Source organism: Dipodomys spectabilis, unplaced genomic scaffold (assembly GCF_019054845.1).
Source record: "Dipodomys spectabilis isolate Male_0828 unplaced genomic scaffold, ASM1905484v1 ptg000002l, whole genome shotgun sequence".
NCBI classification, from domain to species: Eukaryota; Metazoa; Chordata; class Mammalia; order Rodentia; family Heteromyidae; genus Dipodomys; species Dipodomys spectabilis.
This window is the reverse complement of record NW_024870679.1, coordinates 37,778,194-37,792,775: the sequence shown is the minus strand read 5'-3', so window position 1 is coordinate 37,792,775 and position 14,582 is coordinate 37,778,194. Positions and strand designations below refer to the sequence as shown.

The window sequence follows — 14,582 nt, the reverse complement described above, 5'->3', positions numbered from 1 at the left end:
ATCTAATCTTCACAACAATGCTACAAGGGTCAGAGAGGTTAAGTAACTCGTCCGAAATTTTACTGACTATCCACAGACCCACTGAAGAGTAAATTGATATATGTATATTTCAGACTCTTTTTTAGCAACATGATAATGCAACTAGTTTGAGTATCTGTCACAAGGTCTGATACAGAGGAAGAATAATCTGTGAATGAAAGTAAAGCACAGTGAAATAAGAACCTCTAAATAAAATCATATATTTGTTTGGGTGCTAAAGATCTTAAGTGAGCTGAAAGATCATAAAGCATGTTTCTAGAACAGTACTTGTTTGATGGTCAGAGTTCTGAACTAGTCTAATAGGCAGCTATGAGCCACATGTAGCTATTGAACATCAAAATGTGGCTAATTTGGCTGAGGGATTGGGTACTAATTAGTTAAATTTCATTTATTAAGTTTTAATTTCAATAGTCATGTGTTGCCTAGTGAAGAGCATATTGAACAACATAGTTTTGGTTTTCCTTGCCTTGTCTACACAGGACTTCAGGGAGGGAGCAGGCTGGTGAGCTGTCAAGAAGGAAATCAAGGGCAATGGTTGCTCTGATTTAGATACAGTCAGTACAGCTCCTCCAGAGGTGTGTCATGCTGGTTTAATGGTCAGCAAAACTCATTGTAGAGGATAGCAGGAAATACTACCAGGATTTCAGTCAACCAGAAGGGAACTGCAGAACTCCTTAGGGATGACAGGCTGTGTGAACTGCTAATGGCGAGGACCACTTCCACATCCCCTGACTGGCTGTGGCTCCTGAAGATCACCAAGTTTGTGTTGAGAAAACAGACACTAACAATAATGAGAGTTCAACCTCATAATACATGTCACAGTGACCCCTAGCCCTGTCCATAAGGAATTCCAAAATCAAATTTGTATTTTCCTTCCTTTCTCCCTGTGCCACCTACCCCCATTGCCCACCAAGCTTTAACCACTTAGATATTCTCTGATCTTGCCTGGTCCCAGAAGATTGTCTTGCCTAAAGAATATGAACTCTGGAGCCAGACCACAAAAATTCAAGTTCTTCCTTTGCCCTGTCTTAACATTTCCGGGCTTCAGTATTTTTTTTTAATTTATAAACTCAGAATTGTACTAATATTTACCATGAGGGTTGTAGAATGATTAAATTCATTTATTTATGTCAGATACTTTTTTTTCGGGTCCAGTCGTGGGGCCTGAACTCTGGGCCTGGGCGCTGTCCCTCAACTCTTCAGCTCAAGGCTAGCACTCTACCACTTGAGTCACAGCACCACTTTCGGCTTTTTTCTTTTTTGCTTATATGGTGCTGAGGAATCGAACCCATGGCCTCATGAATGCAAGGCAAGCGCTCTACCACTGAGCCACCTTCCCAGCCCATATGTCAGATACCTTTTGACCATTGCCCAATACATAGTAAGTCTTCTAAAAGTATTGGTGATGGCTGGGTATGGTGGCTTGTGCCTGTAGTCCAAGAACTAAGGAATTTCAGAGAAGAGAATCTCAGGTTCAAGGCTAGCCAGTGTAATCTCCATAGGGAAATCCCATCTAAACCTCTACACTGATGAGAATATTGGTAATGATGAGTAGTAATAGCAGTATTCCCCCCACCCCGCCCAACAACTCTGATCAGTTTAGCAGTTCTAAAAGTAAATGTCATTTTCTTAAGGAGCCTTTCATTGATTCTCCATGAGATTATTCACTTTTTCCCTTCACTACCCATTGTCTGCTATATATTCTCCAACAGGACCAGCACTCTGTGCTTTTCCTTCCTACACCACTTACCTCATATGTTTATATGATTGTCTGCTGGATTACTGGTTGTCTACTATCTTTCTCTTCTATTAGACAACAAATTCCTTGAGCGAAGGAGCCAGTTTTTATAGTTGTTTAAAGCTGTATCTGAGGGACCAATGCAGGATCGCTTCAGAGTAAGTGTGTGTGTGTGTGTGTGTGTGTGTGTATGTGTGTGTGTGTGTGTGTGTGAGAGAGAGAGAGAGAGAGAGAGAGAGAGATTGAGATTACTGAGTCTTGAACTTAGGACCATGCATTCTTGCTTGGCTTTTTCTGCTCGAAGTTGGCATTCTACCACTTGAGCCATACTTCCATTTCTGGCTTTTTGGAAGTTAATTGGAAATAAAAGTCTCTCAGATTTTTCTGCCCAGGCTGGCATTGAACAGCGATTCTCAGATTTCAGTCTCCTGGGTAGTTTAGGCTTATACATATGAGCCACTGGTGCCTAGCTGTGACCATTTTTATGGAAAAGAAAGAATGCCCTTGTTTGAGTTACTGTCACAGGATAAAGGCAATTCAATATTTCAAGCTGAGCTTTCTTGGGTATTCATATGTTCCAACCCTTCTCCACTTGATACTTCCTTTCTCTCTGCTCTCCCAGCTCACCTCTCACCATCATCAACAACTCACGACTGGATGGACTTAGAGTGGTGGGAAGTGTGAAACAGTAAGCATAACTCAGAGAAACTTGTCCTCTGGAGTGCTGTCAAATGATCTCAGTTGCTCTTTGTGGCCCTTAGGAGATGTTGATATACAGCTCAGCTAACCTTCCCTTGAAGGTTATATGGTATCATGTTGCCCAGGCCATCTCCTAGAGTCAGATATTTCTTCTTCTCTGACTGCATAGATATATTACTAAGTCTATTCAAACTGCTGTTACCAAACAACTGCAAAATCTCAGTGCTGGGTATGGCAAATGTGTTAAGAAACACATTCATACTGCAGTCAAATGTGATGGGTGGAGAAGTAGGAGGGCTCTGTGTCATGCAAACATTCAGGGTTCCTGGATCCACCATCCTACAGCCCTCAGGGCTTCTCCTGGATTTCTGCCCAATCAGCTAAACTAGTAGAAAGAGAGTGTGAAGGGTTGTGTGAAAGGCTTCAGAGGTCAGATCTTATTACATGGACTGCATCATTTCTCTTCCAATTCTTTAACCAGACTCCAAAAAATTATGTGTTTGTATTAAGACATTAAAATGACAAGTAAGTGGGGTTCCATATGTTTTGTATGCTAAGCCTTGTGCCCTTTGCCCTTTATTCAGCTAGGAAGAGATGAGCAAGGCTCAGTTGGAGCATAGTAGGGCTTCCAAAAAGATTTCTATATTTCTTTTCTTTTTTACATTAATTTAATTTTATCGTCAAGGTTCATAGTAAGGTAGTGAGTACATTTCTTGTCAAACATTGTTACCCCCTTCCTCGTTTTTCTCCTGCTTGTTCTCCCCCTACAACTCCCCCCTCCAAGTTATAAAGTTCGTTGCCAACATTGTCTTGTGAGTATCACTGTTCTGTTGGTTCACCCTTTGTCCCTTGTCTCACCATTTTGTTGTTCCCTTTCGCTTCCCCAAATCAGATAAACATATACAGGACACAGGGTACCAAAATCAAATACAGTGACAGCAGGAGATAAATCAAAGGGAAAACAGCAAAAGAAAAAAAAAAGAAATAACTTCACACAGTACATTCAAAACAACAACAAAGAAAAACCTCTTGTTTCTATATCTTGGAGTTAACTTCAAATATATGGTCATATGTACCTAGTTATTGAGCTATTGTGATCCTCTGCTAGGACTATCCTAGACATATAGTAATTATTACAAATGAGGGAAACCACGGAGCTTATGTTTCTTTGGGTCTGGCTTTTTAAGTTGAGATAGATATCATTTTGCCTTAGAATGATGGACCCTTAATATGCTGTTTCCCCATCTAGTGGGCCTCTTGTAGAATCCCTCTTCTCTCATAGGGAGGGGTATTCAATACATTGTCCTCAATGTACTTAGTACATTGCATTCAAACTCTAATGATGAGAATCTGGATGGCATTTTTCTCTGGCCACTAGACCTGTACTAGGTAGTCTCTAGAGTTGACCTTGTTTCTTGTATGTGCATGCCCCTCCCTTCACCAAGAAATGAAGCATGTGGCTCCTCTTCTGAACAACTGAGCTTGTGATTGATTTGACCAATAGAATGTACAGGAAACAGTTTGGGAAGACTTTTTGAGCCAAGACCTAAAGAAAGCCCAACAGCTCTGGCTTCCTTTCCTTTGGCTCCCACCAACTATATTCAAGAATGCCAGTGGTAAGCCATGTGGAGAAGAATCAAGGTACTTTGCTGAGCTCCTGGCTAACAGCCAGCACCATCTTGATGCTCGTTAGGGGAGAGAGCCATCATCCATGTGGGAGAGCCACCGTATATGTGGGAGGGACTTTGAGCCTAAGCAACCCCAGCTGACTGCTGCGTTCCTTCTGAGCCCTGCCCAGATTGCAAAAAACATTAGCAAGTCAGAAATGGTAGGTGTTTTATACTACTATGTTATAGGTGGTGTCACTGCAGTGAAATGCCTGATCTAGATGGGTTGAGGGAGGAAAGATTTATTTTGGTGTCAGTCCACCATGGTGGGGAGGGCATGGAGGAGTAGGAGTAACTCACATTATGGGAGCCAGAGAAAGAGAAGATTGGAAGGGGACAGAAGAAGCTACAGCCCCCCCAGGGACCTGGACTCAGAGTCCTAATGTCTCTATCTAGGTCCCACTACCTACTTTCCATGCTCCCAAATGACGTCATCATGTTATGAATCCATTAAGGCATGAATCTATCAGTTAGTTCATGACCTAATCAACTAATACATGAGCCTTTGGGGGACATTTCCTAAGTAAACCATAACAGCTGCTTTACTATACAGCAACAGATAATCAAAACAAATGACTTACCAGCCCTAAAACTTCTTACCTGAGCTGCTTTCTCTCCTCTCACACCTTGTATCACTGCTTTCAATGTCATGGTTGGGGACTTTATGTACATACTGCCCTTTAATCCTGTGAGCTTGGAAAATTCAGGTTGAAAAATAAATTTGAAGTAGAGACCACCCTAATTGTTTCCCACACTAGTGATAGTAATAGCAATGCCCAAGGAAGCAACACTGTTGGTCCCAGTGGCTCTAGAGGCTCCTCAATGTTTTCTACATGTAATTCTTATCCTGGAAGTTTCTGTAAGTGGGGGTGGCGACGGCGGTGATAATGAAACTCCTTGAATTTAATAGAGTAATTACATTATGAAGTTTGAAGGATGTGACCTCTGTCAAAATTCCAGACCTTTGCATTTCTTTCTTACAGGATTGGGGAACCTTTTTCTCTCCAGGGCCATTTGGATATTTATAACGTCCTTCAAAGGCCATACCAAAGCATCAACACTGGCTGATGGCTTCAGGCTTCCAACGAGAAGCATCATTGCCATCTGGTCATGTGTCAAATGATTTTAAGGGCCATATATGGCAGGATGGAGGTTGCCTATCCTGGCTACATACATGCATGCGCGCACACACACACATGCACACACACATGTACATACACATAGATATACACATATACACACATACACACATATACACACATCTTACATCTCATTGACTTTGAAGACTGTCATTTTCACATTTCTGAATTTACCTTTGTAAACATGTTGACATGAATGCAATTCAAAGGTTTTTCTTTTCTTTTTCTCTTTGCCCAATGAGTCAGATGTACACTGTACAAATCAGAAGGTTCTGGGTTTGCATTTTTGACATTTGAGAAGAAATTCTGTTGTGCGTGCTCACAAATGTGCCTCAGGGCACTGGGATGTTTCCACTCAGTGCAACATCTCCCTGGCTGCATTCTTTTCGCTTGGTCTCCAGTGACTATGGGTTCCCCTCCCCCATGCCTCCCACCCCCAGGATCTGCCTGAAGCACACTGTAACTGTGGGAGCCAGGGCCTTCTGGCCTTATTCCAGCTCAGAACTGGAGGAATGCCATGAAATCACATGATGTTTGGACAGCAAGGGCAAGTCAGAGTATCCCTCTCAACTTTCCCTGATCAGTGAAATCTAAAGGGTGAACAACGGGGTTCCTCCAAGAGCTGATCTAATCCTCTGGATGTGTCAGGACAGTGGAAGGAAAGGTAAGTCCAAACTGGGCCCCTTGTGGTTATGAACATGTTGAAGATTTCAGAACCAGTTAGTGAAACCAGGACATACAGGGAAGTATGGTGGCAGGCTCTGGAAGGGATCTTTTAAGGCTCTGAGGTTAAATCCTCTTTACTAATGTGAGCAGTGTATGGTTAAAATATGAAGTCAGGAGGGGAAAGGGCACAAACATATTTCATGGATGGTATGGAAAATCAGAACCAGATAACAAATGTTCTAACTCAGAGGTAAGAGCAGAGGAATCCCTTGGTTGTGAGATGGTAGCATGTGACTGCTGTTCCTGTGATGCTTTGTTAAATAGATTGTTTGTTCTACGGGTCAATTTCTCCAGTGTGGATGCCATGAAGAATGAAGGTTATTGTAGAAGAAAACTCAGCTATTTCAGAGAGAGAGAGAGAGAGAGAGAGGAAGATCATCCCTCAGTTCTCTCTTACATTTTTCAAGATACTTATATCCTTTATTCTGAATTGCAAAAAGAATAAGACAGGAATATCTCATAATTGCATTTACAATGTCCCTTACCTAGACCATGAAGGGCCATGTTCTAAAGCAGGAAAAGAATTTGGATTGAGGGCCGCCACACCTCTGAGGTCTCCACCCCTCCACCCTAATACTTAGCACATGATACTTGGCCTCCTGAGAGTCGTGAAGAAATCAAATATGACAATGAAAACACAAGTCTAGGGAGTCAAGCACATTGCAAATGTTTTATTGAATTATATGAAACTGCAGATATGCAACTTAAAAGTGTGTTTTATTTCAAGATAATTGCAGATTCATGTATAAGAGTTGAAACAATACAGGGATCTGGGAATGGTGGTTCATGCTTGCACTCCCAACACTTAAGAAGCAAAGGCAAGAAGATGAAGAGTGCAAGTCTAGCCTTGAAACAAAACATCCCCCACTCCCCTGCACCAAAAAAAAAAAAAAAAAAAAAGGTGCTGTTTAGCTACTCAGAGGTAGAAATCAGGAGGATTGCTCTTTGAGGCTAGGCAGGATAAAAGCCCAACAAATAAGCCAGGCATGGTGGCCCACATCTGCAATCCCAGCTATGCAGGAGATATAGGTAGGAGAATCTTGGTTCAAGTTTGGCCTGGGCAAAATTCAGAGACTCTGGAGATGGAAGCTGCAGTGGTAGAGCACTTGCCTGACCTCCAGCTCTTTATGTTTTAGGTTAGCTTTTTTTCCCCCAGTGAACATAATTCTCTGGAGATTCATTTAAATGGTTGCATATATCAATATATAACATTGCTTTTTTATTGCTCAGTGTATACAATCATATGACTGGGGTTTGAATATGGTTTGTCTGCTTTGAAACTCATGGTGGAGCTTAACTACCATCATGACACCTTGACAGGGTGGAATCTTAATCTGAATGTGGTATGTGGATTGTAGGTGCCAGGCTATTGGGAGCTCATGAGGAATACACAAGGTGATCAGAGTAGAGCACCGTGATTGAATCCCAGTGACTTGGTAAGAGACCACAGGACACACTCACATACACAGAGTACGCTTATCCCTTGCCCTGCAAGGCTGTGCTACCTCTAGACTCTGCTGGCAAGAAAGTCATCACCAGATGTAGCCCCTTGTGTTTGGATAACCTTGAGCGAAAACAAGTCTCCTTTCTTAATAACTTATGGGTATGGTATTGTGTGTTAGCAACAGAAACTGGACTAATAGAACCATTGACACACTAAACAATATTGATGTTGTTTCCCATTTGGGGCTATTACGAATAAAGCTGCACATAGGTTTTTGTGTGAATAGGTTTTTGTTTGGAGGATTAAGTGTCCCAGAGAGCAGTTGCTAGATCACGTGGTGCTTGTGGGCCTAGCTTTGTAGATCACGTGGTGCTTGTGGGCTTAGCTTTGTAGGAGACCGCTAAACATTTCCAGAGTGTCAGTGCTGGTTTACATGCCTGTCAGCAATGTATAATCCATGAAATTTCTCCTCTGAGCCTTTTGCCAGCGTTTGGTGTTGTCACTGTTTCCCATTGTGACCATTCTCAGAGCTGTGTTGTGATATCCCATTGTGGCTGAAATTTGTATTTGCTAATTTATTGGTGCTGCATTTCTTTGCCTATGTCCTCATTTGGGGTTTATGCATTATGATTAGATGGAGGTTGTTTTGGGCTAGAATATATCTGTTTCTCTCTGCTGCCACACACACACACTGTATCACTCCTGAAAACATTCATGTTTCATTGGCCTCCACTTGAAATTTTCCTTTTGGTCACTTGGTGAAACTCTTTTCTGATATTCAATTGGACCCATAAAATTGGTAATTTTATTATTCTACCCAATGTGTAACTTATACTAAGTTCTCTCTCTCTCTCTCTCTCTCTCTCTCTCTCTCTGTGTGTGTGTGTGTGTGTGTGTGTGTGTGAGTACTGAGGTTTGAACTCAGGGCCTTGGTACTGTCCCTGAGCTTTTTCACTCAAGATTGGTGCTCTACCACTTGAGCCATAGCACCATTTCTGGCTTTTTGGTCTTTGAAGATAAGAGTCTTGGTGGACTTTCCTGCAGGGGCTGGATTTGGATCTTGATCCTCAGGTCTCAGCCTCCTGAGTATTGGAATTTATAGGTATATAATCTGCCCTCTCTGATTCTCAATTTCTGCACCTATTAAGGTCAGACATAAATTGTTGCTCACTAGTGAGTACCATTGGGACCCATCCATAAGATGTATATAAAAATCTAGCACACGAAAAGTCACCCTGTAAGTATTAACTATTGTTGTTATTACTATTATTATCATTGAGAGGGTTGAGGGGAGCTCCAGGCTCTGTGATTTCAGTTTCTCCATCTGGAAAATGGGAGAATGCAGGAGGTTTAACAAGTGTGAAACGTAGGCAGACTAGTTTAAATTAACTTCAGAGACAATTCATAATCGGTTGTATAAGGAAAATGGAAACCGCTGTCAGATTTTTCACTGACTTTTTTTAACACGTTGATTCATTGGGGGCAGCCGCAAGAAATGCAGAAAAAAAAAAAAATGAGCCCAGGACTTGGGAGGGTCCTCCTTGGCCCTGTGTGGTCTCCGGGAAAACTGTTCAACCTCTCGGGACTTGGGTTTTCTCCTTTATGACCTGGCAATAAAACCAGTGCTCGGCCCTGGCCGCTCGTTTGCGATGCCCGGCTGCGTCTGAGCGCCGCGCTGGCGACTCCAGCGCGCACCTGTTCGGCGCCGGCTGCCCGCGCCCGGCCGGTCCGGGCTGGGCCGCCTCCCCGGGGTCGGGTTCCCGCCTCCCCTCACCCCCACGCCCCCGGCTGCAGGCTCCTCCCCCCGTGGCCGCGTCTCCCGCTGCGGCCACCCCGGGGCACCTGCCGGGCAGACGCGCGGCGTCGGCGTCGGCGGGCGCAGCGGGCGTCGGGCTGGGGGCGGTGGCGAGGGCGGGGCGCGGGCGCACGGATGGGCGCCTCCGAGAAAGGGGCCCAGAGGAGCCGGAGGCTGCTGTCCTCGCTGCGGCCCTGGAAGGCCACGCGGCGGCTGTGGAGGACGCGCTCAGCTCGCCGGGCGGCGCGGGGTGAGTGTGGGCGCGGCCGGCCGGGGACCTGTTACCCAGCGGCCGGGCGCCTGGCGGTGTCCTCGTGGAAGGGTGGGGGTGGGGGAATCCCCTGGACCCAAAGACTGGCAGCGCCGCTTGGATGCCTGCAGAGCCCTCGCCTAGGCGATCCCCAAGCCCGGGCAGGGACACCTCGGCCAGGAGCCCGGGCTGTCCCGGAACAGGCCGCCCTCCCCCCCTCCCCACTTCACCCCCCTCCCCCGCCCATCTGTCTGTCTGGCTTTGCACCAGGGCGAATCCAGGGTGACCCCGGGACGAGGTGACAGGCTTCCTCGGGTTCGCATGCCCTAGCGTAGTACTCCCACATCCAGGCCAGCGCCTGCAATGCAGCACCTTGGGTGGAATTAATCACAACCCCCGGCCCCTCCCCCCCCCCCCCCTTTGCAACCTGTTTGTGGAGACTCCAGGGCATCCTCTGAGCTCCAACTACCGGAAACTCTCCCACGCCTCACCTACCCTGTCCTCACAAGAACTCACATCCACCCAGTGGCAGACTCCATCCATCCATCCATCCATCTATCCATCCATCCATCCATCCATCCATCCATCCATCCATCCATCCATTCCATAATTTGCAAGAAGCCCCTCTTGCTACCAAGGCCTGAAAGGACTAGGTGAGTAAGACCCCTAGAGAGGGAGGCATTATAGTCCCAAAAGAGACCCATCTCTCTTTAGAGGAATACTGGGAGAGGAAAAGTTCTGAAGGCCTCTCTAAGGCAATATTAATTAGCAAGACTTAATTTTAACTTAGGTAACCTGTTTAATTGCATGTAGAAACCGAGAAAGAAAAAAGCTACTAAAATAGAAAGCAATTTTTCTTTGTGCCTAAAGAAAAATAAATAAAAATCAAGACAGGGAGGAGAAGAAAGAGAAAGAAGGGAAGAAGGAGGAGGAGGAGGAGGAAGAAGAAGAGGTGGAGGAAGAGGAAGAACTACCTGAGCCCCTCCAACATACAGCTGGGGAATGCTTCCTGCTCAAGGGGAAAACATGTGGAATGGTTCCCCTAAGCTGAGCAAGGGGAAAGTGAGAGGTCCTGGGTGTGGATCATGACCTGCTCAGGCCAGATGGTATCTAAGTCACATAGGTAGCTGCTAATGGAGGATATGACACTGTCTGACAGCAATGGCTTGCCCTCATTTCTCAGCCTGTTCATTTCCTACCCATTTGCTGAAAGTAGTACAAATGCCAGCTCTCCCCTGAAGCCTTTCTGGTAGTCCTGCCACCTGTAAACTTTCCTTTAGTACTTCACCTGTAGGGTATTTGTACTTGTCACTATTCGTTTGCTATTATAGATTTCATTGACACATTCACTTCATCATTCTAAAGTGCAGGGTTTGTACTTTGCAGATACCTCCATGTGTCTGTCTTGTCTTTCCTTCTGTTTGTCTTTCTAGGATCCTTCCTCTGAGAGGATGACAGGTCTTTATTTCTAAAATGGCTGATCTGAATCAGGGCCAAAGCTAGGTTGCATCAGGGCCAGGGTCTATTGCTTGAGGAATAAATAAATTAAGGAATTAAAAGAACTAGTTATATGGTATTAGGGCATAATGAGCATTTTAAAGATAACTTTGACAATGACCAATCATTTTTACCTTTCCAGTATTTATTTATTGCACTAGAAACAAAGTTTGCTATTGGTGGTAGTCAGGGAGATTCTACAGTTTGTCATTGTCATCTTGCTGGCTTTCAAAGTATGTGTTCCTTCAATGTGCCAATAAAATTTCCTCCCTACTGTCATCAAGAAGGGCTGCTGAAAGCTAGTGGATATGAAGTCTAGTCACTTCTTCCTTTTGCTTGAATGAGGTTGCTGATCAGAACAGGAATTCTCTGAGTGACAATACCCTGTGAGTGTTTACAAAAGAAAAATGAATGGATATTGCCACTATAGTAAGTCAAGTTACAATGCATGTTCTATTTTATAATTTTAAAACCAGGTTGGTACTGCATGTACAACATCCTCTGATTTCTGCTTTTTCCTGTCCTGGAGTTCACCCAGCAGAGCTCATTCTTAGGTGGGATCTTAGCTTCTTTTTTATATTTCTCTACTTAATATTTCTCTTATCTTCTCCTAAACACCCTGGGCATATGGTTGTTCTTAGGTATTTTCTGTTGAATGATACTTTATAGAGTAGTACAGCTACAAGATCTTGCTCAAATATTAGATAATGCATCTGGAAGGAGGAAGACAGATGTCACATATTTCCCTCATTTTATAACTGAGAGAGGGAAATCTAGAGATACTAAGTGACTTGTAGGAGTTCACATGACTGGCCAATGCCAGATTGAAGTCCGACTACCTGTGGAGCATCTTATGTCCACATCTCCCAGTATAAAACAAGAATGTTCCAATATTCATGGAGAGGAAAAACAAAAATGAATACATATCATATCCCACTTTTATTTGAGTTTTTAAAGGGTGGCCTGAATTTCTCATGATGTACTTTGGGCATCTAGAATCATATGCTTTGATGGTAATCTGGCTATGGTTCAGTCTGCTAGTAGTAAATATCACACAATTATACAATTATACGATTATGTGATCTTGCCAGGGAAGTTAATCTTTCCAAAACTGAAGTATATATCATTTTCAAAATGGAGATGATAAATTCTATACTACCATGTTGCTGTGATGCTTAAAAGAGTTCCTGGTACATAGAACCTCACAAAGACCTGGTTGTTATTTTAATGGGTCATTAGTCTAGATCTTCCACCAGGAAATTACTCCCCAAATATGGTTAGATATGGGTCTGGAAAATTCAATGGGCACAGTAAAGGATCATAGCTTCCAGGCATCTATATCTTCGGGCCAACCATGAACTCTTCTGTAGTAGCATCCTTCTTCCTTCTAACAAGAGACTGGGGATTGGTAGATATTCCACAGCTAGATTATCTTCATCTGGCCTGGTAGCTTGGCATCATGGGAGCTTATTCAGCTTTTCTGGTAGCTATACGGCTCCTTTCTGTAGTTGGCCCCCTGATTATACAGCTTTACCCCCAATCTCTCCCCATCAGTGATGCTTGTTTCTTTTTCTTGCCTCTTTCATGGTAAATCAAATAGAGGCTTGTCAGGATGAGGAAGGCCCAATGTGGTGATGGAATGGAAGCCGCTTCGTTTTACCCCATGCTACATATTTGGGGAGCAAGTGACTTAAGGCGGAAGAGGCTCCAGCCAAGTAATTGGGATCAGTCAGTGTACATCACTAAGGAGTACCTTCTGAGTCTTGCTGCTTACATATAACCATCCACCAATCAAGGAATAAAAGCCTCTTCAAAGTTCCAAAGGAATATAAAAGCTTTTTGTTTGCTCGTCTTTTTTTTTTTCAAAGTAAAAAATGGCTGCTTGTAAGTTTAACCCTCACTATTACAGCAGTCTATTTTTTTAAAACATCTTTCGTTTTTGTTTTGCTAGAACAAATCAAATGCCTATTTGCCTTCAGTTGTTCTTGCCTCATAAATTTTTCCTGAAGATTCTCTTCAGTTTTGCTTGCAAGATGGCCTTGCTTGCTAGGCATGACTCACCAATCTAGTGACTCAGAAGTGGCATCTAACAAGACAAGGACTGTGCAGAGCTGTGGAAGGACTTCATGGCCAGTGGAGCTTGTCTGGAAATGTTCTCTAAATCCAGTTATTGAAACGGAGCATCATGCTATTAATAGTTGTTTATAATGGTCTTTGGTACCAATGTATTTGAAGCTTGGGGTCTGTCTCATTGTGGGATGCTCCAAAGCTTGAATCTGTCTTTGTCTCTCAATGAAGTGTGGTCTTGAGGTTTGCAGAATAAGACTTTTGAGAGTTCACCGGACCCTGCTTGAAGGGCCAAAAAAAAAGTCAGTGAGTCTAAAGCTTTGGTAAACGTTGTGTCAAGAGGGAAAATAAAGGCTCTTTATAAAGGCTCTTGCAGATTTATCCCGCTACTGTGGCTTGAACTCAGGGCTTTGTGCTCCTGCTTGGCTTTTTCCTTCAAGGCTGGTGCTCTACCACTTGAGCCATACCTTTATTTTTTTCCTATTGCTGGGGCTCGATCTCTGGGCTTGGGCACTGTTCCTGAGCTCCTTTTTGCACAAGGGTAGCTTTCTACCACTTGAGTCACAGCCCTATTGCTAGCTTTTTCTGTGATTAATTGGAGAGAAGAGTCTCCTAGACTTTCCTGGCCAGGTTGGCTTTGAACTGCAATCCATAGATCTCAGCCTCCTGAGTAGCTAGAATTTCAGGCATGAGCCACCAGGGCCTGGCTACCTCCACTTTTTATTTGCTTATGTAAAACATAAGGAACCTGTAATTTTAGTACGTGGGAGGCTGAGGTGAACGAATTACTTGAGTCCAGAATTTCAGAGATCAGTCTGGAGAGCAATATGAGACATGCCATTTCAGAGGAGTATAGGGCAGGGGAAGAAATCAATTAAGGACAAATAAAGAGATTGACATAAAATGTGTACAGATACGGGACTTACTTTACAGTTCTTTAGATTTTTGCATGCTTGACTTTTCATTAGACGTTAAGCACTTGTGGCTCATGCCTATCTTTTTGTTTATTTTATTGTAAAAATACCGTACAGAGGGGTTACAATTACATGGGCAAGGTAATGAGTGCATTTCTTATCAAGCATTGTTACCTTCTCCTTTGTTTCCCCTTACCATCCCTTCCCCTCCCCCTCCCCCACTCCCTGCACCAAAGTTGTAAAGTTCATTTTCAACAAAACATCTTGTACATCTTATTGGTGCAATCGGTCCACCTGTATCCCTATTTAAACAAGCTGTCTTCTTAGCTACTCAGTAGGCTGATATCTGAGGATTGTGATTTGAAGCCAGCCTGGGAAAGAAAGTTTATGAGACTCTTTTTTTTTTTTTTTTGGTCATGGGGCTTGAACTCTGGGCCTGAGGGCTGTCCATCAGCTCTTCAGCTCAAGGCTAGCGCTCTACCGCTCTACCACTTGAGCCACAGCGCCACTTCCAGCTTTCTGAGTGGTTTATTGGAGATAAGAATTTCATGGACTTTCCTGCCCTGGCTGGCTTTGAACCGCAATCCTCAGATCTCAGCCTCCTGAG

General features: G+C 43.8%; 1 protein-coding gene across 4 annotated transcripts in view; it reads left to right on the top strand.

The window, feature by feature from the left end:
* Positions 1–5,887: 5,887 nt before the first annotated feature.
* Dnajc6 (DnaJ heat shock protein family (Hsp40) member C6) overlaps positions 5,888–14,582 on the top strand; it is a 135,775-nt gene continuing 127,080 nt past the window's right edge. For 3 of the 4 annotated variants that reach the window (XM_042684296.1, XM_042684303.1, XM_042684279.1), the window contains exon 1: positions 9,415–9,497. The gene's annotated coding sequence lies outside the window, so the exon portion shown is untranslated. Of the gene's footprint in view, positions 5,947–9,414; positions 9,498–14,582 lie in introns of those variants that run through there. The other variant, XM_042684288.1, reaches the window with a different exon arrangement.